Here is a 25,362-nt window from a genome sequence, read left to right as displayed (position 1 = left end):
AATGCTACATTGTCAAAAGTGATATCCATGGGGTGAGCCATTAAGCTAGTCTTTCTGGTTCAGCTGGATATGAACAATTGCCAGGCATAATTTCAAGCCAAGCAGAAATGTCACCTGATGGCAGTGTCAAGGAACAGAGGGATCTTGGGGTTCATGTCTATAGATCCCTCAAAGTTATCACCCAGGATGACAGTTGTTAAGAAGGCGTATGGTGTGTTGGCTTTCATGAGCAGGGAGTTTGAGTTTAAGAGCTGTGAGGTTATGCTGCCCTGGTTAGACTGCACTTGGAATATTGTGTTCAGTTCTGGTCGCCTTATGGAGAAAGGTTGAGGGAGCTAGGGCTTTTCTCATTGGAGCGAAGAAGGATGAGAGGTGATGTGATAGAGGTGTACAAGATGTTGAGAGACACAGATAGAGTGGACAGCCACAGATTTTTTTCCCAGGGTGTAAATGGCGATCATGAGGGGGCACAATTTTAAGGTGATTGGAGGAAGGTTTAAGTGAGATGTCAGGGGTAGGTTCTTTACAGGGAGTGTGGTGGGTGCTTGCAATTCACTGCCAGCAATGGTACTACGGTCAGATCCATTAGGGACATTTAAGCAACTCTTGGATTGACACATGGAAGTTAGTACAATGAAGGATATGTAGTTTCGTCTGATCTTAGAGTAGCATCGAGGGCTGAAGTGCCTGTATTGTGCTGTTCTGTTCTATGCTCTATGCCCTGTCCTTCCCTCAACCAGCATCGCCTTATCTTAGCATTGTTCAAAATGACACTGTTACGTGCAAAATATCAACTTCAATATCATTCATGGCCATATTGACCACAATTCAAAGCAATCCATTGTACATGAAGAATGTCAGGTTTTTTTCAAAGTCTGCAACTTGAGACTTCTCTATCAGTAATATGAACATCAGCACACTCTGCACTGAAGCCAATTTACAAAAAGGTTCTGAGTGAAACGGAGTATAGATGGACCTTAGACAATCATCATGGAGGAAGAGGACTGATCTGCTGATAGTGTTAAGACCATAAGAAATAGGTACACAAATAGGCCATTTGACCCCTTGACCCCTCTGCTATTCAACACAATCACTTTCCTGCCTTTCCACCACAACCCTTGATTTCCTGACTGATCAAAAATCTATCTACCTTAGCTTTAAATAATCACAAGGCCTCTACTCCCACAGCTCTCTGTGACAAGAAATTCCAAAGACCCTCAACCCTCTGAGAGGAGAAAGTGCTCCTCATCTCAGTCTTAAATTGGCACCCTTTAATTCTCAGACTATGCCCTCTAGTCCTAGACCCTCCCACTGACAGGAAATATCTTTGCAGCATTCACCTTGTTAACCCTCTAAAGAATCTTTTACATTTCAATGAGATCCCCTCTCATTCTTCTCAACTGCTGTATGTACACTCCCTACCTGTTTAGCCTTTGCTCATAAGACAATCCATCCATACTGGGAATCATCCTAGTGAACCTTCTCTGAACTGACTCCAATGAAATGATATCTTTCCTTTAATAAAGGGACCAAAACTGCTCACAGTACAGGTCATTCTGCGATAATGCAACAGATGTGTTGCTCTGCATCCCCGTGCTATAGAAAATCACGTTATGGAAAGCTGCTAAACAAAATCACTTATAGAAAAATCACTATACTCATTCAGTAGAAATTTTGCATTATCCAAAAATGTCCACAATTTGTCAATTACGTTACAGCCAATTTGTGCTGATAAAACACACATTATAGCAAAATGACCTGTACCCTAGACATGGTCTGACCAGCACCTGCTGCGCTTGCAGTAAGGCTTCCCTACTCGTATACTCTAACCTCCTTGAAACAAGGGCTGAAAACGTGTTGCTGGAAAAGCGCAGCAGGTCAGGCAGCATCCAAGGAACAGGAGAATCAACTTTTTGGGCATCAGCCCTTCTTCAGCTGATGCCCGAAACGTCGATTCTCCTGCTCCTTGGATGCTGCCTGACCTGCTGCGCTTTTCCAGCAAAACATTTTCAGCTCTGATCTCCAGCATCTGCAGTCCTCACTTTCTCCTCCTTGAAACAAGGGCCAACTTTCCATTTGCTTTCCTGATTATCTACTGCATCTGTGTAAATTTGAGTTGAATAATCATTGTGATGAAAATATAGAAACTTGGCAATATAGACTGAAAGGAATTTATGATCTAGTAATCAGATATAAAGATATAAAGCAACTGTGGTGAAAGGGAAATTGTCTTCTCATGGTCTGTGCAAAGGGCAACTGTGACATGAATGCATTGGGTATTTGAATGAACTCAAAATTGTTGCTCAATGGCTATTTGTAACTTGGCCACTTTCTCATTGGATTTCAAAACATGAAATTCTCTAGCTCTTTCCTAAGCAACATAAATGAGAGATGTCATCTCTTGATAGAGGGTGGAGGAAAAATAAACTCATGGTAGAGGTGAAATGAACCACCTGTCTGTCTTGTAACACTGATCGAAACAGACATCTATCTCTAGTGCTTCATAGATCACTAACAGTTGGCACAGGAGGTTCTGAGATAATTAATGGGTGAAGTAAGGCATTAAATGAAATATATGCAGAGTGACAGAACAGCAGGCCCACTCAGCATTTCAGTTGTGAAAACAGCCCCTATACAAAGAGCAAGTCTCCTTGAAAACTATCCTGAAATATTTTTAAGCTTCTGCAATGGGGGAGCCATAAAAGGCAAAACAATGCTCAGAAACAATCTGCCATTCATGGGCGAAAAAGCTGACAGCTAATTAGACCAGGATGCAATCGACAACAGCTCACTGCTCTATCAAATTAACATGAATTCCTCAAACAGCATCGCAGAGGAGCAGCCGTGGAACACAGATCTCAGAGAGATACTGACACCTCGGTGACGTCTCCTGTAATGTATTCTGTCTTTTCAACATTTGCATTTAATTAAGTTAAATCTTCACTGAGGATACTGTAACGGTGAACGTGGGAAAGAATAATAAGGGCTGAGGAGAAAGAAAACGTAAAAGTAATGTATTTGAAAGGGTGGATAGTTAGATGGAAATAATACATAGATATATTCGTGGCACCACATAGGTTGAGAACTGTTGACCTTTGGGAAGTGGCAATATAAAAACATTAAAATTAGGAGTGAGAGTAGGCCATTCGGTCCTTTGAGCCAGCTCCATCATTTGATATGATTGGTTGATCATCCAACTCAATCCCCTGTTCCTGCTTTCGCCCCATATCCTTTGACCCCTTCAGCAATATAGCTAACTCCTTCTTGAAAACGTTCAACGTTCTGGCCTCTACCACTTTCTGTGGCAGAGAATTCCACAGGTTCCCCATACTCTGGGTAAAGAAATTTTTCCTCATCTCTGTCTGAAACGGCCTACCCTGCATCCTTAGACTGTGATCCCTAGCAATAGAGCAGATTGAGGAAAACTGGGAGTTTGCTATGCAAATAAGGTTTTAAGAGTTGTTGAATCTGGTCCCATGACTTGGAGGTGCCAGTGTTGGACTAGGGTGGACAAAGTTAAAAATCACACAACACCAGGCTATAGTCCACCTGATGAAGGAGCGGCGCTCCGAAAGCTGTGCTTCCAAATAAACCTGTTGGACTATAACCTGGTGTTGTGTGACTTTTAACTTAATCTGTTACAGTATGGTATCAAAAGAATTGGTCATTAGCATACCACAGAGTTGGGAAAGGTGATAATGTACAATGGCATCAATTTAACCTATTAATGCATTATTTGGAAGTAACCCAAGAAAGTTCTGAAAACATTGGATACAAGAGCTAGCCATTCTCTCACTGTACAGTGCCATACACCATTTTTATCACCCACTCTGGTTTTGAGTTGCCCGTGAGAATTTACTGGCAATTTTACAATGTTGACTACAGTCAAATATTGTATGAATGGGTACAGATTACTGAGTTTATATTTTGTCAGACTTTTGGTTCCCACTTTCAATACACCTAGATTATTTGATACGATTATATATGTATCTTGGCAAGGCCTTACACCAGAAGGCAAAGCAGGATAAAGCTATGGGCTATTAGCATCAGAACCTGAAGATCATCCAACAGCAGGGAAACAGTAACTAAGATGAATGATCACAATTTCCTCTTCAATCTCTCAGCAAGAGCAGAAGAATATTTTTCACACACAGAGTTGTTAGAATGTGGGATGTCTTACAGAATACAGAGGCTGAAGCAGAATCAGAATAGATTTTAAATGTCAAGTGGTCTAAAAGACAAGTGGATACGCAAATCAGAAAGGAAAAGTTAACACTTCTGAGGAAAGGTCTATTGTTAACTCTTTCAGAGAGACTGCATGGACGTTGCTAACTATCACAACCATGTCACAAATCCCAGACTCCCAACCAGCAAAAGGGCCAGAGGATGTGGTGGAGTCTGGTACCATTACAACATTTAAGAGGCATCTGGATGGGTATATGAATAGGAAGGATTTGGGTGAATACGAGCCGGGTGCTGGCAGGTGGGACTAGATTGGGTTGGGATATCTGGTCGGCATGGACGGGTTGGACCGAAGGGTCTGTTTCCGTGCTGTACATCTCTATGACTCTAATACTAACCGTTTGTTTCCAATTACTGATTCAGGATTTGATGATGTACAAATAAATAGGTTTAAACATTTCTGGGTGACTTAAGAAAATGCTCATCTAGTTTTCCTTCCAGGGAGCCGCAGGATGCAATGTGAATGCAGCTGTTGACCAGGGGTGAATCTTGATCAATTAGACCACAATTGACGTAATGTGTGAAAACTCCAGTCGTGGTGAACTTTGAAACCATTGGTCTAAAGTCATGTGGTCCTCTCAAGCATGCCCCACAAAGCACACACAAATTACTCAGAAACTGCATCCCAAAATAGTATCTCCTGAAAGAAATCTGTCAAGTCTGTGTTTGAATTGATCAATGCGAGCTGCTCCCTCAGGACTCCCAATGCAGGTTGCTGTGTTGCTTCAGCAATGAAATATTGGGTTGAATGTTTACAGCTACAAATCGGCTGGCCTATCCACTGTGTTTATGTAAAATACAGCATAGTGAGATCAGGTTATTAAACTGACATCACTCTGTCAATCTGCAATAATGTGGAGTCGATAAAACGTGGAGCTGGAAAAGCACAGCAGGTCAGACAGCATCGGAGAAGCAGGAACGTCGACGTTTCGGTGTGAATCTTCCTATCTCCAAGTTCGATAATGTGAAAATCAGACACCCAATTCAGAAGCTCACAGCCATTTTGAAACAAAAAATTGAACAAGCCATTGAGCTTGGCCAAAGACCCTTTTGGCTCCAATTTCTCATCACCCACTCCATTTTGCAGAGGTCACAAGGGGAAAAAGGGTGGGAGAGATTTACCCCAAGCATGAGAAGGCATCACAAGGGTGAATGAAAAAACCAGCAAATGGGACCATGCACACAGGTCACAGTGGTTCAATGTTATTAAGACTTCATCTCGTTTGACTGTAACTAACTTCTCATTAAGAACTGACCCCACTCACGCCTGACATCCCAGCCCAGGCACCCAGTTGAGGAGGATGGGGCACCCAGTTGAGGAGGATGGAACTTTTTCTCCCAATGCTAATTGGCCACCTTCCCACCAGGCAGCTGTTGATTGACTGGCTGGCACTTGGTTCACTCTAGTGATGTGTTGGGGACAGGTGCAAGGGTGGGAGCATTCCCTGTGATCCAGCATTCCCTATTCTCCCTCCTTTGCCCTACTACAAACTGTAAAATCCTACCTGAACCCACATTTCAGTTTGGAATGCATCTCCCTTTGGGTGCAAGTCATGTCCTCTGGCTCCTCTAATCTGTACAAGGTGAAATACCTTGTCATGGAAAGATTCACCATCTTCATTAACTTGTCAGCCTTGGCTCCATTACAGTACCTGCATTTGAGTAGGAAGGTGCGTCCAGATGCAGTTAGAGATACTAACTTTCCGACTGGACCTTAAACTGTGATCCCTTCTCAACTGAATGCAATCAATCTGATGACACAATTTAAAGGAGAGTGGAAGAGGTCTCCCGGTGTTGTAACCAGCATGTATCCCACAACCAATTACTTCCATGATATTTGGGGCTTGCTGTTCATGAATTATTTACCATATTTACTTCACAATAGCTGTCTTTCAAAATTACGTATTTGACTTTAAAACATTTCAGTACATCCTGATGCTGTGAAAGTCACTACATAAATGCAAGTTTGTTTTTCTCTCATTGATACATTTCAAAATAATTTGAGGTTCATGATTTGTCACAAGACCCAAACCCCTAAAAAATTATAGAAAGCAAAAATAAATTCAAGTGGTACCTATTCAACAATTATTCCAATTCAAAAACAAAAAGGACATCTATGTTTTGTTGAAGGGAAATGTATTTACCTCAATCTGTCTGGGTAATACTAAATCAGCACAATAAATCCTTGAAAAACATTCTCATCAATACTTATGGCTCTCACTAGCTTAAAAGAAAGCTGCATTTGTGCCTTAACATCATTCTTCATCAGAGGCTGTTCAATATCAGACCACATTACCTGTTTGCCGCAATGGACAATGTTGCTCGAATGAGCTTGGATATGAGCCTACCCATTATTTAAATTGTAACTGGAACAAGTGGTCAATCTGAACTAGCTTCAATTCTTCATACTAGAATGGAGAAACAAGTTGTATGTAGAAAATCACAGGGGTTTCATGGTAATGACTAACTGAACTGCAACTTTCACTCCCATTTAATATCTACTGATAGTGATCAAATTATGACAACATTTACATCTCAGAAAGCTACCATTAATAATCTTCTCAAAGTATAAATTGTAGAATATAAAAGTAGGATAGTATTACTGCAACCATACAGGCATTAGTGAGATCACACCTGGAATACTGCGTACAGTTTTGATTCCCTTAATGGAGGAGGGCAATAGTTGCACTGGAGGCAGTTCAGAAGAGTTCACGAGATTGATTTCAGAAGTGAGGATCTGTCTTATGAGAAGAGATTGAGCAGATCAGGCCTATATTTCTGAAGCTTCAAAGAAGGAGTGAAGATCCGGTTGAGGTATATAAGATGTGAAAGGGAATTGACAAAGTAGACGAAGAGAGGCTATGTTCTCATTTGCAACAATCTGGAAGATAGGTCATAGACTTAGGATTAGGGGTAGCAGATATAAAACAGAGATGAGGAGAAATCACTTCTGTCAAAGGACCTTGACTATGTGGGACTCAGGATCCCAGAATGTGGAGGCAGCTGGGACATTTGAGTAAATTTAAGACGGAGATAGACAGATGTTTAATTAGTAATGAGTTGAAGGGTTATGGAGAGTGTGCAGGAAAGCAGAGTTGAGGCTGAGATGAGATCAGCCATGATCATGTAACATGGCAGAGTAGGCTGGAGAGACTGAATTACCTACTCCTGCTCCTTATTTTCTAAAGGCTGTACTGTACCCTACATACATTATAACAATACTCCATTTCACTATACCCACTCATGTATATTCTATGTAGTATATTCAATATAATTCATATGCAATATTGTAAGTTTTCAATATATCACTTACTTCAGTGACACTCTTCAACATAATGGGCAGACAGCACTTTAACACTCTCTAAAATATCCCACACACTTTTATGTAACTGTTCAATAAGCCTCACAGACTGACTTTACTACCTTTCAATAAATGCCACACACTTCACTATACAGTAACTCTCCGGTGTATCTTGCTATAATACTTTCAGATACAATCCACATTTCATTGCATTACACTTAAATATACTCCAATCCTCAGAGATGATACACTTTCAGCCACAAACTTTAGCACAATATTTGTTCTGACCTTCCCCAGATTTGGCAAGGCAAAAGCACTTTGTAGTACATGCCACTTCTCATTTAAAACTTTGATATATGCCAGAACTCATATATGACACACTTACACAACAACACACCAGCTCAGTGGTCTCAATGACTGCTCACCACTTCTGAGGTTAATATTAATTTTAATATACATAGATATAACAAGTACTTTTCAGAGAACATTCAACTTACTGAGCACAACTAACAAAATTTATTACTTTAGCAATGCTACACAGCAATTTAGCAAAACCCATAAAAACAATACAGTAGTTTTAATTGTATTACTGATCATAATCTTAATGGATCTTCAGAGACTCTCTGATCTATCCCAGATATGAGAGTCTTAATGAGATTACAGAGCCAGATGAATCCATTTCAAATCCTGTACAGGGATTATGAATGCTAGACTGTTAATACAATCTTCTTTTGAAGAGGTACCACACACTTTGCCGTTATGCTTATAAATGTGGTTATACCTAGCACTAAGAAATAAGAGCAGGTGTAGACCATTTGCCTTCAAGAAGATGTCTGATCAAATTGTGGCCAGAACTCCATTCTCCTGTCTACTCCCCCAGAACCCTCAACTCACTTGTAAAGGGAACATCTCACTCAGAGTTGAACATTCAATGACCCAGCCTCCACAATTCTCTAATGTAGAGAATTCCAAAGGTTAGTGACACTCTCAGGGGAGACATTGCTTTTCAATTCCATCGTAAACTGGAGACCCTTTAGATCTAAACTGTGTCTCCAGTTCTATAATTCCCCTAAGTCAGGAAACATTCTCTCAGTATCTACCCTGTCAAGCACCTCAGAATCATGTCTATTTGTAGACTAAGGTAACATCAACTATGAACTAGATGGGAGAGAGTTAAGGTTTCACTGGGGAGAAGGACCAGAGATTGCTGGTGGTGGGGGCTGGGGCGAGAAGGAATTGCTAAGTAAAATTGATTCACACAGTAGCTGCTTGAAAACAGGATCAAACTAAATATCACATGGGAGAAAAGGCTGAAACTGGTCTTTTTTGGGATTAAGCTTCACAAGAATGGATATGTGTTAAGCTTCCCCTCCATAGTACTCGGAGATAAAAGTCTGAAAAAATGCAAAAGCTTTGTGCTCATTATAAAGTCTTTGTGTACACCTTCACCATCCAAATAATCAATACATTTTTACAGGAATCACATTCCAGTCTGCTTATGCATGATGTCCTATTGGATTTCTGTCAAGACTACCTAGAAATCACATAGCAACATCTTGCCGATTTTCATCTACTTTTATATTCCCTTGTATTTTTTCTTCCCTGCAGCTCACTCAGCAGTTTTCTCCAGCTAAAGGTCTGAAGGACAGACACAAACAATGTTCCATCACTTGCACTCACTGACCCACCTTTGCAAACTGATCAAGAATAGACCAGGATTATATAGGATATATAAAATAGCAAAGGCCATTCAGCCCAACCAAGTCATGTCAGTGTTTAGGTTCCACTCGAGTCTAGTCACATCCTTCCCCACCTGACTCGGGAAATACTCTTCCCCCTTACATCCTCATGCAGCTTCTCCTTAAATGCATCTATTATATTCACTTCCACCATTCCCTATAGTTGCACATTTCACTTTCTCACCACTTTCTGGTTGAACAAGTTTCTTCTGTATTCTTGCATTTTTGTTGACTGATGTTAACTTGATGGCCTGTAGCTTTGCCCTTTGCTTTAATTGGAAACACACTCTCAGTACTTATCCAACCAAGACCTCTCATAAGTGTAAAGACCTCTTTTAGAATAGCCTTGAGCCTTCTCTTTTGAGTGAAAATGCATCCTGGCCTGTCCATCCCTTCCTGTTAGGCACATGTTCACAGTTCTGAAATCATCCTTGTAAATTTTTTTTTGCACCCACTCCGGTGGCTCTCTATCCTTTTATAATATGGCAATCAAAATGCACACTGTACTCCAAGTGTGGTCCAAAGGCAGGTCAGTGCGAGGTCAGCAGAACTTCTCTATTTTTTAATTCTATTGCTTTGAAAATAAACTTGGTTTGCTTATGTTATGAACTTATTGAACTGTATCATTTTCTAAGCAATAAGTGATCTCCTTATTTTCCTTACTGAAATGTAATGCCTTGTCTGTGCTGAAATTCAATACCCAATTATATATTGATTCTCCAAACATATTAAGTCTTCTTGTTATTTGTTGCCATCCTCTAAATTTGGTGCTGTTCATAAATTATGATTTTGATTCTGAAGCCTAAATTATTGATATCAGTTGCGAAAAAGAGATTTCTTCCAATATTATTTTTTGTGGGACTGTACACCTTTGTGTTTGGTTTTGCTCAGACAGCTATCCATTCTGCTACTTATCTCTGACTCCACATACTCTGACCTTATTCATTCGTCCATTATGTGGTCCCAAAACTACAGTTTTGTCCACTCTACTTGTTAGCTCAGAACTCAATGAGGCACATCAAGCAAGACTAACCATTTTGAAACTGAAGAAGGATCTGAAGAATTGAAAAAAAGTTCTGAAGAAGGGTCACCAGACTTGAAACATTAACTTTCTCTCTACAGATGCAGTCAGACCTGTTCAGTCTCTCCAGCAATTTCTGTTTTGGTTTCAGATTTTCAGTAATCCACGGTTCTTTGGTTTCTCTATTTGAAATTGATGTTGATTATTCATTCTGACACATTTGGTTTCTATGACCTAGATTTTTCGCAATGTTGACAAGTCTTTCCGTCATGGCAAAAATGAGGTGCAGTGAAAATGGGAAATCTTGTCCCTTTTTTCACAGGGTTGGGGAAAGAAAAGGAAGGGTCGCACTTAATGCCAGGACATTTCACAGAAGTAGCTACCCAAATAAATGAGCAGCTGACTCCACCTCTATACAACCTGGTGACCTGGCGTCGGATTATTGATGTGGGGGTGCCCAGTGTTGAACAGGGGTGGACAAAGTTACAAATCACACAATATCAGGTTATTGTCCAATTTATTTGAAAGTACAAGCTTTTGAAGCACTGCTCCTTTGTTAGGTAGCCAATGGGGCAGGATCATAGGATACAGAATTTATAGCAAAAGATCATAGTGTCATACAACTGATGTTATATATTGAACAAACCTAGATTGCTGTTAAGTCTTTCATCTTTTAGAATGGGTTGCAGGTTCAGATTCATTAATATGTAAATCCCAGAGCACCCATGCGCACACCCTCTCATAGGCATATACTGTACTCCATCACACTCACGCACAAACTCTCAGACTCTCTCCCTCTCTCAGACACACACACACACACACGAATTGTATTTGCGGATACATTCTTTTTTGTTCAAAAACACACACAATCTGCAGGCAATCAATCCATGCGACTTTTTATAAATTCCTATTTTGGAAACAGAACTAGTCTGGCTCAAGATTGGAATACATACAGATTCTAACCTCATACCATTAACCCATTGTCTGAGCTGAGATTTCACCTCTTTTTTTATAAAACCTTAAGTTATCTCAGGAATGCGACTTGAAAGAAGTTCTGGAATTTACATATTAATGAAGCAAAACCTGCAACCCCTTCTAAAAGATAAAAGACTTAACAGCAATCTAGGTTTGTTTAATATCTTGCATCAGTTGGATGACACTATGATCTTTTGTTATCAATTTTGTGTCCGATGATCCTGCCCCACTAGATACTTGATGAAGGAGTACTTCCAAATAAGCCTGTTGGACTATAACCCGGCGTTGTATGACTTTTTAAACTTTACATGGGATAGGAGCAGGTCCCTTTTAGAGAAGTCAGGTACACCTTTGGACATGATCCCCCGATATCTTTAAGTGAGGAGCAATTTAGAAGAGATCTCATGTCCTTTAGGTAATTCAATTCTTTCCTGAATAAGTGTGTTCATAAAACAAATTGAAAGTTGATGTGATTTTATCTCAGCATGAGTTATGAAGCTAGTCCATATGAAGTACTGAATGATTTGACACATTATTTATAAGGGCAAAGGGTGGTTTCCATGAATTGGCATGAGTTTGCACTAAGTTGGCAACAGGGACTATTGTCATGATGCAAGGGATGGATTAAAGGCCATAGATTGACACGGGGAATATGAGGGGCTTATGCGAGGAGGCCTGGTATTTTTGGCTGCATTTCTGGCTGAACATGGGTGCAAATACAAGTCACCGACATGGTGGGCAGCCAAGTCCCAGAGGATGGAGATACCCATGGAGTCTTCTCCTGTTTATTCCCTACTATCATTCACAAACAGGAATGGACTGCATTACTTAAATGTTATAGGTAGTGTGTGGGAACATTTAGGGCAGCATGGTGGCTCAGTGGTTAGCACGCCTGCTTCACAGCGCCAGGGACCCGGTTCAATTCCTGCCTTGGGTGACTGACTGTGTGAAGTTTGCACATTCTCCCCTTGTCTGCGTGGGTATGCTCCGGTTTCCTCCCACAATCCAAAAGATGTGCAGGTCAGATGAACTGGTAATGCTAAATTGCCCATAGTCAGGGGTGAATATGGGGAATGGGTCTGGATGGGTTACTCTTCGGAGGGTCGGTATGGACTTGTTGGGCCGAAGGGCCTGTTTCCACACTGTAGGGAATCTAAGCTGGAAACCTGACAGATAATTTGTTCAGGGCAACATGGTGGCTCAGTGGTTAGCACTGCCGCCTCACAGCACCAGGGACCTGGGTTCAACTCCCGCCTCGGGCAACTGTCTTTGTGGAGTTTGCACATTCTCCCCCTGTCTGCGTGGGTTTCCTCCGGGTGCTCCGGTTTCCTCCTACAGTCGAAAGCTGTGCAGGTCAGGTGAATTGGTCATACTAAATTGTCCATAATGTTAGGTAGGTGTAGGGGAATGGGTCTGGGTGGGTTACTCTTCAGAGGGTTGGTGTGGACTTGTTGGGCTGATGGGCCTGTTTCCACACTGCAGGGAATCTAATCTAATCATTTAATCCTGGCATCTTCTCTTGCATGGCCCTCCTAATTTGACATCAAATCATGTAGCACTTTTTTGCCCTAGATGTGGCTTTCACATTGGAGATTTAAAAGGAAGAAGCAAAATGTTTTAGTTTTGGAACGGAAATTATGTGGGATGCAAATGTGGTTAGCAGTAGCCAAATTACAATAAAGAGCAGAGCTTGGTATGAACTGCTGAGCAGATGACTGGTGGGACTACTTGCAGAAGAAAGGGGTAGATTTTCAAAATGGGATCAGGAATTTAACATCCTGGTGAATTCCAGGTGTCTACCCTGCACTCTCAATGCCAATGGGCAGCTGGTTGGACCACTGCCCAAGTACAGTGGTGAGTGCCTCTGGAAGGAGACAGCAGCCAACCTGGCACTCAGGACAAAGGCAGATGGCAGCCTTACACGGACCAACAGCGCCCAATGGAGTGAAAAGGAGTAATGGAGGCCCAGTGCTCACACTGGCACAACTACATCACTGGAAAGGAGTTTTAACATTGAAAAAGAAACATCCTTCAGTCCCAATGTGAATTTGCCATCTATGCATCAATATAAACAGATTGTTCAGGTTTCAGCAAGTTTAAAGTTTAAAACTTCCAACCTGCACTGGACAAACCTCTTAATAAACTCCTTAAATAATCTAATGTGCCAGTAGTTGCTGGCAAGAGGATTTCCCATTTCCACCCCCTTCACCATCCCATTGATAATTACCAGCTGTCGCAGAAATGTCAATTGCCCGGACTGATATCTCCCCCCAGATCAGGCCCCCATTCTTATCGCCCTTTGAAAAATCGAGCCCAAAATGTCACAGGTCTACAGCAGAAAGCAGACTGGATTTCTTTTTAATCAACCCAGTCAGACTTGGTGGGACACACCTCTGGAGCAAATAGGGACTGGAACCCAGAGCCTCATGGCCCAGAGGCAGGGACACTGCCACTGCATCACAACTCACCCCCCCACCGCCCGAAGCAGACTTGAAAACTACATAAGACACAATATCAATGTGGGAGTCTAGGGCACTGAAGTACCACAAACTTCTATTTGAAATTCCATAGCCAAGTATATAAGTGTGTGAGGTCAGAGTCGGGTCAGGCAGTGTGTCTGCTACACTCCCAGGAGCAAGGCTACAAATACAAGTCTGGTGGTTCTTGTCCATTGACACCCCTCGCTTGGGAAGGCGGGGGAGCAGGGAGTAACCTGCCTGTCCTTTAGCCAATGGGACTGCCTGGGGAGCTCCTCAGTTACATTGCTCAGTTCAGCAAAAGTTCTTGTTTTCCATGCAGCACCATCGATATGGAGGGGGAGAGTTTTCGGGAAAAAATCCTGAGGCAGTTAGTGTGGAGTGCTCATCAAAATTTTTACATCGAGTAATAACGACCCAAAAGAAAATTAACTTTTTTTTAAACTTGTTTTCCGTTCACGTTATAAAACTTTGCACACATCAAAATCGAGCACCAGTATATCCATCAATTTCTAAGAATTACACTCTAAGTGACTCTTCCCTCTGGCTTTATCCGAACCAGTAACCAATGGGAGAAGCAGTTGAGAAACACTAATAACTCGAAATGAACTTAATGGAGCACTGCTCTAATGTTTATTCTACAGTCTTGCTGGTCTTTGGCTTTCAAGGTAGAGATTAGGAGAAGGCGACGAAAAATTAGCAGTGATCACGTAATGTAGGACTGAAGTTCGGGGAGAGGTGGGGAGCAGTAATTCCCAGAGATGGCTATACAAGGGGCTTGGTGTGGGGGAGAGTGAGGGAGCAAGTGCGAGACCATGGAGCTGGCAGCAGCCTGGGGTGGGGTGGGGACGGGCTGCGTTCGAGGCTACTCGCTGAGGCTACTCTGCTTCCAGTCATTCGGATGGCTGCGTTTTCCTGGAAAGCAGTTCCCTGGAAAGCTCGGCCTACAGCAAGTCGCTCCGTGACACTGTTCCCCCCACCCCCCCCGACACACACACACACAAAAAAAACCCCACCGCTGGGAGCCGCAGCGTCAACCTCTCGCTGGAAAAGTCTTGGCTCCGCTCCAAGGAAACCCGAGTCACATCAACAGACATTCTCCAGGAACGGGGCCAACTTCGGAGTCACGCCTGAAGGAAGCCCTCAGACTTGTAAATAGCTCAGCACGGGAAGAGCCCCCCCCCCCCCCCCCCCCACACACACACACACACACACACACACCCCACCCTTCTGCCCCTCCTCTGTGCCTGGCAGCCTGCCAAATTATTCATGTTTCAAAACTCAGTCCTGCGGCAGACCAGCTGTAAATCCCAGGCCTTTCAGAGATCATCTTCTCCATCACCAACGTTTCGACTGAACGTGTGCTGCATCTGCTGTGCTCTTCCAGCACCACTAATCCAGTATTTGGTTTTCATCATCTGCAGTCATTGTTTTTACCTTGAACGTGTGCTGCGTCAGCCTCGGAAAGTCACATCTGAGACAGAAGCCTGGAAGCTGAACAGCAGCGTCTCCCATGTGTTGTGGCAGGGCTTGTGATTGTGATTAAAACAAGGGCCAACGCCAGTCTCAGTGCCGCTTGGTGAGGCAACCTGGGCAACAATGGGGGTAGCCCCTCACTGGAGGTGGGGGCATAATATTCAGGGCAGACCCAGCACTGCCCTGCTCAGGAGAGTCCTGCACTACCACCTTTCAAGTGAGCTGCTAAAAATGGAGTTCGGCCCACCTCACCTCCCCACAGCTCTCAGGCAGATGCAACAAAATCCAGGTCACACAAACAGATTTGCTGGTGATTGTTGCATTGCTGTTTGCAGGAGCTCGCTGAGGGGACTTGTGCTACAAGATTGACTACATTTCAATACTTAGGGTTGACTTGAAGTGATGAATTTAGGCGCCATACAAAAGCAAGTCTGTACTACACTTCCATTCTTGAGGTCAATGAGAATTGCAAATATATCAAAACTATGTCACTAGATTCTTGGGCTTTTATGTCAACCAGGTGCCCAGTTTTCAACACTGACCAGTATCCTTAGGGTCTGACAATGTCCCACACCCTAAAACGTGACTTGTCCAGGTGGCATCATTCAATATCCTTTGAATTAGCCATTGACCTCTGACCTTGGAAACCCAGTCCGACATTGGTCAGATCTCAGTTCTGACATCGCCCCACATCCACCACTGTTGTTTTTTTATATGCCCCTAATCATAATGGATGGGGTATCATATCAGAACTTTACCTGAAGTTCCACTCATACATGGCCAGCTGAAGAAATGCAAATAAGGACAGCAGCCAATATGTGAGAATGCCCCAAAATCAGTTTCAAGGCAGTTTCCTCTCCTGTAATGATTACTGGTGATGATGAATATTAGTATTAGTCCTCTAACCTCACCCTCAGCCTTTGTTTTTGATACAATCCGCTGCACTAAGTACCACCCACAGAACAAAGGGGAAGCGCTTCAAGATACTGGGGAGCAGATTTAGGACTGAGTTGAGGGGGAACCTCTTCACCCAAAGGGTTGTGAATTGGTAGAACTGTCTGCCCAGTGGAACAACTGAGGCTACTTCATTGAATGTTTTTAAGTCAAAGACAGATGAACAGTAAAGGAATTAAGGTTATGGTGAGCAGGTGGTCAGTGGAGCTGAGTCCTCAATAAAGATGGCCCTGATCTTATTGAATGGCGGAGCTGGCTCGATGGGCCAGATGGTCTATTCCTGCTCCTAGTTCTTATGTTCTTACTATGTTCACTTACTACTTACATGCCAGTAGGTGATTTTGGCATACCTTTACATGTTGGCTACCATTCTTACTCTCATTCTTTCATTTGGCCATGTATGGGTGGAACTTCAGGTAAAGTTCTGATAATGTATCCAGCCCATTATGATTAGGGTTTATGCTCAAAACGTAAACCCTCACCTACTCGTGTTTTCCCACCCATTGGCCAGCACAGATAGAATGGACTGAATGGTCTCTGTGGGCTATACTTTTATACAGTTCCATAATCTCACCAGCCCTTTTTTGAGGGGCTCATGGAAGACTATCAGGCTCACCAAAACATAACCCTGTGTGAAACCAGGACCAACATCTTAAAACTTTAGTTTCAAAAGACACTGAGTGATTTCAGAGTGGAAGAAAAACATTATTTAAGGGGTTACAAACACATTTGTACACAGTGAATCCCTCCCTATTTTTAAGTGATGTGACTACTTTCATTTAACCGCAATTCACATTTGTCCCATCCCCAGCAGACAAAGAATTAATTAAAAACATCAAACTTCTCAAGATCCATGCCTTAACTTATGGAGTTATGGCCCCATTGTTGGCTGCACACAATAAAGTCACACTAATGCTGGACAATTCTATTTCAATGAATGTATGCACAGAACAACTGGAAAAGGGCAATACAGTATAAACAGAACCAGACATATCAAAAGATCATAGGACAAAGCAGAGCAATCTCACGACCTTGTAGACTCCCCTGGGTTATTGTCACTGACCCTTACCCTTCCCCCACTCTGACCCCCAGGGTCCAAGGAGCACAATTTAAAAGCCTATGGTTTCTCATTACAGCTCAAACTCCTCCGGCTAATTTCTGTATGGGTGCAAATTAAATCTCTCAACCCTACCCCTACTTACAGCGCAAATTACATACATGCTTGTATGGTACAGTCAGTTCCCGCTCCAAGCATTCTGCCCTTTTTAATGCAGTGAAAATAGTAATTTTAAATCTGGCAACACATCATAACTGAGTTGAAACTCATACAGGGGTCGACAAATAGTTTTACGTAACTAATGCATTACTCAGCTCTGAAAACCTTCATGTTGATAGCAAATTAAACAGCCTCACGACCGCTGAGATTATCAGTTACTCTCCCAACACTGAATTAATTGGATACAGAAGACAAACTGCTCTCTTTTGTGACAGTGCACAATGGAAATGTCAGGGCCCCGGGTTTGAGGCTCACGCAGGCTTTGGTTTGCCATCTGGCGCCAGGTCAGGCAGCTCACCAGAGGCCCCCTAAGCAACCAGCTGACTTCAGGAACACAGGGGAAATCACAGAGAAGGAACCACATCTGCACAGATATACACACATACACACACACACACAGACACACACAGATTCATTTAAATGTCTCACTCCTGGGAGAATTCTCCTGGACTCCTTGGCTTGCATTGTACCTGGGAGAGTGTACTAATCAATCTAGCCCAGTAAATTAGACCTTTCTAATTAAGTAGATGGTACATCCAATAACTTGTTCATTATCAACTTTATTCATCCATCATATTTTAGCTGCAGCACAGGTGATGATCTATTCTTTCCTCAAGCAAACAGCCTTGCTCGACTTTTAAACAGCTACTTCTTCGCTCATTCTACACACACAGACAGTTCACACTGATGGGATCTATTACAACTGTGAAATAAAGCTACAACCACAAGTACAGTTCAGAGAAATAAAACAATGGCAGGACACAGAGATGCAATCACCAAGACCCCTCGCTCTGAGCACCAATGCTATGAAATCGACTCGGGGATGCATGCAGTTGGCAAGGGGACAGCGGGCACCACGTTTCAAAGGAGTTAAAGGGAAAGGGCTGGTGAATTCAGGGCAGAGCTTTTCCACTCCTCAAGGATGTAAGCTGCACTAGCAAAAATAAGTATGTGCCATCGTCCAGAGTCAAACTGTGTTTGTGACTAAGATATTGTTAATGAATAAAGAACATTTTTGAAATTTTTAAAAAAGCAGTGATGAGAGGAGCCTTGGATTTGTTTGGTGGATAGAGTCAAACTGCAAGGTTTGCTTGTTTTCTTTTATTACAAATAACCAAAAACTGCATTTGTGACCATGTATATAAATAAAAGGGCTTTTTTATTAATAAAGCATATTTTTGAAATTAATAAAAAACTTGCATAAGTGAGAAATTCCTTAGGTCTGTTTGTTGGAGCTGTCGGGCAAGTGAAACTCCAGTGCCTGTTTGTTCTCCATGTGCAAAGACTGGACAGGACTGAACTGCTTTAGTGACTATGTATGTATATAAAGTTCTTTTTTCAAAAGAAAACTTCTTCAGTTGGCATTTTCAGCAATAGGTGAACGAGAGAGCTTCCCCAAGGCTGGTGGTGGACTCCTTCATGCTCGTGAGATCAAGTTATAATATAATTGATTCCGTCCCGTACAGAAACCCAACACAGAATGCTGACTGGTAAATGACTGCAGAAGGAACCTGAACCTAGAGTGCTATGGGATAAAAGGCTCTCCTGTAGATAGAGTTGGGGGTTAGTTAGCTCAGTTGGCTGTCTGTCTGGTTTGTGATGCAGCGTAATGCTAACAGTATCAGTTCAATTCCCACTCCTGCTGAGGTTATCATGAAGGCACCCCCTTCTCAAGCGCTCCCCTCGCTGATGCATGATAACCCTCAGGTTTAAGCTATGACCAGTCATCTCTCTCCAATGAACAAGCACTGTCATGGTCCCTGGTGACTTTACCTTTACCTGGATAGAATTTGGAGTGTTACGTCTGAAATGATCAGCCAATCCCCCCATAAGCAGGAAGTCTGTGGTTACAGCACACTCAGCTACTGAACATCTCTCGTATGATGGCTTGCATTGGCAAGGTTATGGGATCTCTAATGCCCTGGGACACCGAAGCCCGTATTGACAGAACACTGGCGTATTGCTCCTGAAAGCTGTACTGTTTCTTTAGTGAGCTATATGGCACCAAATAAAAACAGAAAGAACTGAGGATGCTGGAAATTAGAAACAAAAACAGAAATTGCTGAAAAAGCTCAGCAGGTCTGAAGTTCTGAGGAAGGGTCACTGTCGCTGAAATGGTCACTCTGATTTCTCTCCACAGATGCTGCCAGACCTGCTGAGCTTTTCTAGCAATTTCTGTTTTAGTGGCTATATGACACTGTTGTATAGGCAGGTCCTGTAGAACAAGGCAACAGAATCCCATCAGACACAAGGATCAGGGACATCCTGTGATACTGATTGCTCTGCTGAGTTCAGCTTAGCAAGTGTTTAAAAATATTCTTGTAAGCCAACATCACGATTAGCTTGGGTCGCACTGTTGCTCAGTGGTTAGCATTATTGCGTCACAGCACCAGGAATCTCGGTTCAATTCCACCCAGGGGTGACTGTTCATTCTCCCAGTGCCTGCTTGGCTTTCCTCCAGGTGCTCCGGTTTCCTCCCACAGTCCGAAGATGTGCAGGTTAGGTGGATTGCCATGCTAAATTGCCCGTAGTATGCAGGGAATGTGGAGGATTGGTGGGTTAGCCATAGGAAATGCAGGGGTACAGGGATAGGGTAGGGGGCTAGGTCTGGGTGGAATATTCTTCAAGAGGGTCAGTGTGGGCTCGATGGGTCTCTTCCACATTGTTGGGATTCTATGATTGTAGTTTAGTCAGGTTGTCTGGCTGTGACAACGTGCCTTACACAAGCATAAAACCTAAATGTATAAACCCAAGACATATCTGCTACGCTCCCTCTTATCTGATGCTTTCTTCGTCTAGCAGTTTGTACGTTTTCAGGCCAGCATATATTACACATCTCACCCACTAACAAGTTCCTGTGAAAGATGGCGGTGCTTTGAAATAACATGGTTCAATTATACGAAGGCTGGGATGCAGATAACACTAATCAATCCTTTAAAAACGTTTTCTGAAACAGCCGTATTTTCATCACAAACAGAACAGGAATGGTCCCAATTTCATAATAAATAACAAAATAAAGAGCCCCCTAACTAATTATTTGAAATAACAATTATTCAGTCATCGCAATCCCTGTAATTACACCATTTGCCCAATATGAGGTCCTTTGTTTGGATGATTAGTGGTTTTACAGCACGGAACTGCTCCATGCTGGTATCACTGAGGTTTAGGTGTCAAACATGTCTTGCTCAGACCTCACTGGATAGTGCAGCATTATCCATATGCAAGATAAAGATGAGGCACAGCTAACATGATCTTCCATAACACCCCATTCACTAACACCATTCTTAAAAGGTAAAGAGAAGGCTATATAGTTAGTCGTTCTTTAACTTGGACAGTGGGTGGGCAGAATTAAATTCACAAATGGCGGGCGAGGTACGAAAATAATGCAAACTTCTTTTGACACAGGATTAATAGAGGTGGAACAAACTCTCAGAAATGGTCTCAAATAACTGCTTTAATGGGAGTTACAGCTATATCTGTTGAGAGAGAAATGCAGGACTTTATAAAAGGGAAGAGAGCTGCTTGATTTTTTTTCAGAGGGGCAGGTGGGATTAGGTATTTATAAGAGTCAGGGTGGTTTGCAAAGGAGCTAAGAATAAAATAAACACACATGGACCTCTGCTCTGTCTTAACGTCTTAAACTGCTACTGCTCAGGAATGTTTTAAACTTCTCCCCAGTGGCTAACGGAAACAAAACTAAAGGGGGAAGGTTTCCTCTGTGCACTGCATGTTACAGAATCATAAGCATGTTAATGAGGAACATATTTATGATTTCACTGTTCATTGGGCACAGAGGGAATTGTATCTAAACGAAGGAAATAATGGGCTCAAAACTACAAAACTTTGCTTTCATATTCCCTCTTTTTACTTTATGCTAACTTATGTCAGAAGGAATGATTGCATAGTGTTCAGTCCCAATCACCAGTTCTTAGATACTGCAGCAGTCTGTGTCTGCTTCTGGAAAAACATGGATAACATTTGAGTTTGGTCTGACCAGTGGCAAGTAATATTTACACCACATAAGTGTCAGGCAATGACCATTCTCCAACAAGGCAGAATCTAACCATTTCCCCACAACATTCATTTTGATTTGATTTGATTTGATTTATTGTAGTCACATGTACCTAAGTACAATGAAAAGCTTTGTTTTGCAAGCTGTACAGGCAGATTACATGGACATACAGATAATAGGGAGCTTAGACAGCACGGGAAATACAAGGTTATGGCTGCACAGGAGGTGCACAAAGCAAGATCATCATTAGCAAGATCAACATTATTTGAAGTTAGAGAGGTCCATTCAGCAGTCAAAAAACAGCAGGGAAGAAGCTGTTCTTGAACCTGTTAGTGTGTGCATTCAAGCTTCTGTATCTTCTGCCTGATGGAAGGCATTAGAAGAGAGCATTACTGGGATAGGATGGGTCTTTGATGATGTTGGCAGCCTTTCTGCTACAACAAGAGGTGTAAATAGAGTCTGTGGATGGAAGGTTGGCTTCCGTGCTGGTCTGGGCTATGCACACAACCTTCTGTAGTTTCTTAAAGTCCTGGGAAGATGCGGTTGCTGTACCAGGCTGTTATGCACTCAGGCAGACTGCTTTCAATGGTGCATCTACAAAAGTTGGTGAGGGTCCTTATGGTCATGTCAAATTTCCTAAGCCATCTGAGGATGAAGATGCATTACCTTGGTATGAATGGTATTACCATAATTTAATTCCCCACTAGCAACATCCTGGGGATTACTATTAACCAGAAATGGAATAGCACCAACTACATAAATAAAAGAAAAATACTGTGGATGCTAAAAATCTGAAACAAACACAGAATGTTGGAAAAACTCAACACAGTTAACATTTCAAATCCAGTATGACTCTTCTTCACAGCAAGCATACAAATACTACAACAGCAGGCCAGAGTGTGGGAATTTTGCATTGACTAACTTACCTCCTGTTTCTTCAAAGCCAGTCTACCATCTACAAGGCACAGGTCAGGAGTGCATCAGATTGATCCCCAGTAACCTGGATGAGTGCGGCTCCAACAATACTCAAGAAATTCACCAACACCCGGGACAAAGCAGTTCATCTAACTGATACAACCTTAAATGTTCAGAGTCTCTATCACCACAAACAATGGCAGCACTACGTACAATCTTCAAGGTGCACTGTAACAACTCACCAAAACCTCTTTCAAATAGATCTTCCAAACCCATAAGCTGCAGCACCTAGATGAACAAGGCCAGCAGACACAAGCTAACACTACCAACTGCACGATACCCTCTAGATTGCACTGCATCCTGACTTGGAACTATATTGAGTTCCTTCACTATCACAGGATCAAAGACATGAAATTTTCTCCCTGCAGATGTACCAACTTGCAGTTCAAATAAGTGGCTCTCTAACATTTTCTCAACGGCAATTAGGATGCGCATTAGATTCTGGCTTTGTTCGCGATGCAGATGTAGTCACCCAGACTCTGTTTCTGACACTCAATCTTGTGCTGTTGTCAGTCACCAGAAGTACATGGATAATGTTTTCCCATTGAAAACCTGTGATTGAGATGTACTTGGAGTACAACAGTCTGTAGAAAGACTCCAAGCCATCAATCACTTCCCAATGAACCTGCCCCAAAATGATCCAAAGGAAGGAGAAACTCCTGGGTTGAATGGGTATATTGGAAGAGGAAGCCAGGCAAAACAATAAACCTCCATCAGGCCAGCTCCAAATTCTGGAAAACTTTCCAGAATTTTCTAGAAATTGGCCATTTATGTTTGAGAAGGGTAGGAATCAGACACTAACATCATCCACCTCCCCCAACCCTATCTCCACTCGATCCCCTGTGAGCTCCCCCCCCAAACACAGGAAGCTGGCAGGATTGGATACAATGCTGGTTTTGCAACCTCTCAATGTTGCTCTCAATTGAAGTCAGTGAGCAGGTTGTAAAAGAGAACTTTTATCCAATCCCATGCTCTTCCCACTCAGCAAATTAAAGTTATCTCCAGGAGCTCTCCAATAGCAAAAAACATCACAACTGAATTCTAACCTCTTCTCAGACTCCAGTGGAATCACTACTTAACAATTAATCAGGAGAAACCACTCTGTTCATTTGCCCATCAAGTTGTTCTAGGATGCCGGTCAAATCCGAGATATTAATTATCAGGAAAATACAGAGTGGATAAAGACAAACTATTTCCACAGGTTGGTGATTCTAGAACAAGGGGACATAGCCTAAAACCCAGAGCCAAACTGTCCAGGAGAGATGTTCGGAAGCACTTTTACACACAAAGTGTAGTAGACGTTTGGAATTCTCTTTCTCAAACAGCCGTGGATGTTAGATCAGTTGTTAGTTTTAAATCTGAGATAGATTTTTTTTGTTAAACAAAGATATTAAGGGATATGGGCCAAAGGCACATATATGGACTGTGGTCAGGGATCAGCCTTGATCTATGGTGGAACAAGTTCGAGGGGTTGAATGGCCTACTCCTGTTCCTATGTTCTAAAGAAATTCCACAAATACTGGGAGAGAGATATCAGGCTTGTTAATCTTTACTGTTCAGTGCTACACCAAGCAATGTCATTACACAACAGATTGACAGAGAAACTAAAATCTGTACTTTGCTAATTACACAGAGCTCCACTCAAGTAGAAGATGCAAATTTACTTTTCTCTTATCGAGAACAGAGTAGTGATCTTTTTGAAATGCATGATACATAATCACAGCCAACAAAGATTTTAAATCCAAGAGTTTGAAAAATTGCTCGATTTCCAACTGTTTTTGCCTCTTTCTTAATTAACCAACACCATTAAATTCTGCCTCCAAGATGACAATTTCTTATACACATTCACCATTCACATATCTTTAGAAAATGAGGTAATATATTTTCTATTTGCTCCTCATCTGTTTAACAGATTCCTTGTAAGGGTGAGGGCCATATTTAGCTCATCCATTTAGAATAAAAGCTGACAGTACTCAAACAATATCCAACTTGGTCTCAAACTATTCCAAGGCTTTTACGTCCATGAACTCACAAGCAATACCCACTACACCTTCATCTGCATCATTAATACACTTGATAAAGAGTAGTGCTCCTAGCAGAAATCACTGCGGGACTCTACCAGTAAGCAGCCCACCTCCACACCAAGTAATTTCCATTCATAACAACCCTTTGCCCGAGGGATGTAGCAGGGACAGCATAATGGGAGCAGTATAATGGAACATAATGACAGCGGTATACAAGGGCTATAACTGGTACTGTATAATAGGGGTGATAGAACATGATTGTAACAGAAGAATAATTTGGTGCAATATTATTGATGTAACAGGGTAGTTACCATATGACAGAGGAGTGAAAATGTGATAACAGGTGTACTATAGAACTGTAATGCAACACAATAGGGCACAGTGGAATGATGTGAAAGCACTTTTTACATGCATATGTATTTCAAACAACTTATTTGACGAAAATAATTATTTGCAAGCTGCAATTAAAACCTATTCCAGTGAGCTACAGAGACAGAATGCAAAATTACATCTAATCTTTCTCCTTGTGTACCTCTCTGCTGAGTGTCACCGTTCAACCTGATTAAAGAACTAGGGGGCGGCAGCTGGAGAATAATGAATAGGAGAAGTATGACAGTGAACTCAGCAATTCACCAATCTCCACAACAGCAGCTCCAACAACACTCGGGCACGTTCAACCCCATCCAGAACAAAGCGCCCCATTTAATGGGCATCCCATCCAGCATTTGCAACATTCACTCTCTCCACCATCGATGCACATTGGCAGCAGTGTGGTACCAACTACAAGGTGCACTGCAACAGCTCACCAGTGCTCCTTCACAAACCCTCCAACCTAGAAGGACAAGGGCAGCATCAGAGCTTCAGTACTTGCAGTCTTCCGTCCAAGCCAA

At 42.3% G+C, this 25,362-nt stretch overlaps 1 protein-coding gene across 2 annotated transcripts in view; it reads right to left on the bottom strand.

The window, feature by feature from the left end:
• The window catches only part of igdcc3 (immunoglobulin superfamily, DCC subclass, member 3), a 118,984-nt gene that overhangs the window by 59,439 nt on the left and 34,183 nt on the right, over nt 1-25,362 (bottom strand). Inside the window, exon 1 of one of the 2 annotated variants that reach the window (XM_072565134.1) lies at nt 25,279-25,298. The exons of the other annotated variant lie outside the window; for it this stretch is intronic. The gene's annotated coding sequence lies outside the window, so the exon portion shown is untranslated. Of the gene's footprint in view, nt 1-25,278; nt 25,299-25,362 lie in introns of those variants that run through there. 2 annotated transcript variants of the gene reach the window in all.

The sequence above is a fragment of the Chiloscyllium punctatum genome, chromosome 48 (assembly GCF_047496795.1).
Source record: "Chiloscyllium punctatum isolate Juve2018m chromosome 48, sChiPun1.3, whole genome shotgun sequence".
Lineage (NCBI taxonomy): Eukaryota > Metazoa > Chordata > Chondrichthyes > Orectolobiformes > Hemiscylliidae > Chiloscyllium > Chiloscyllium punctatum.
The sequence above is the reverse complement of the archived record's forward strand: the minus strand, read 5'-3'. Positions and strand labels throughout refer to the sequence as shown.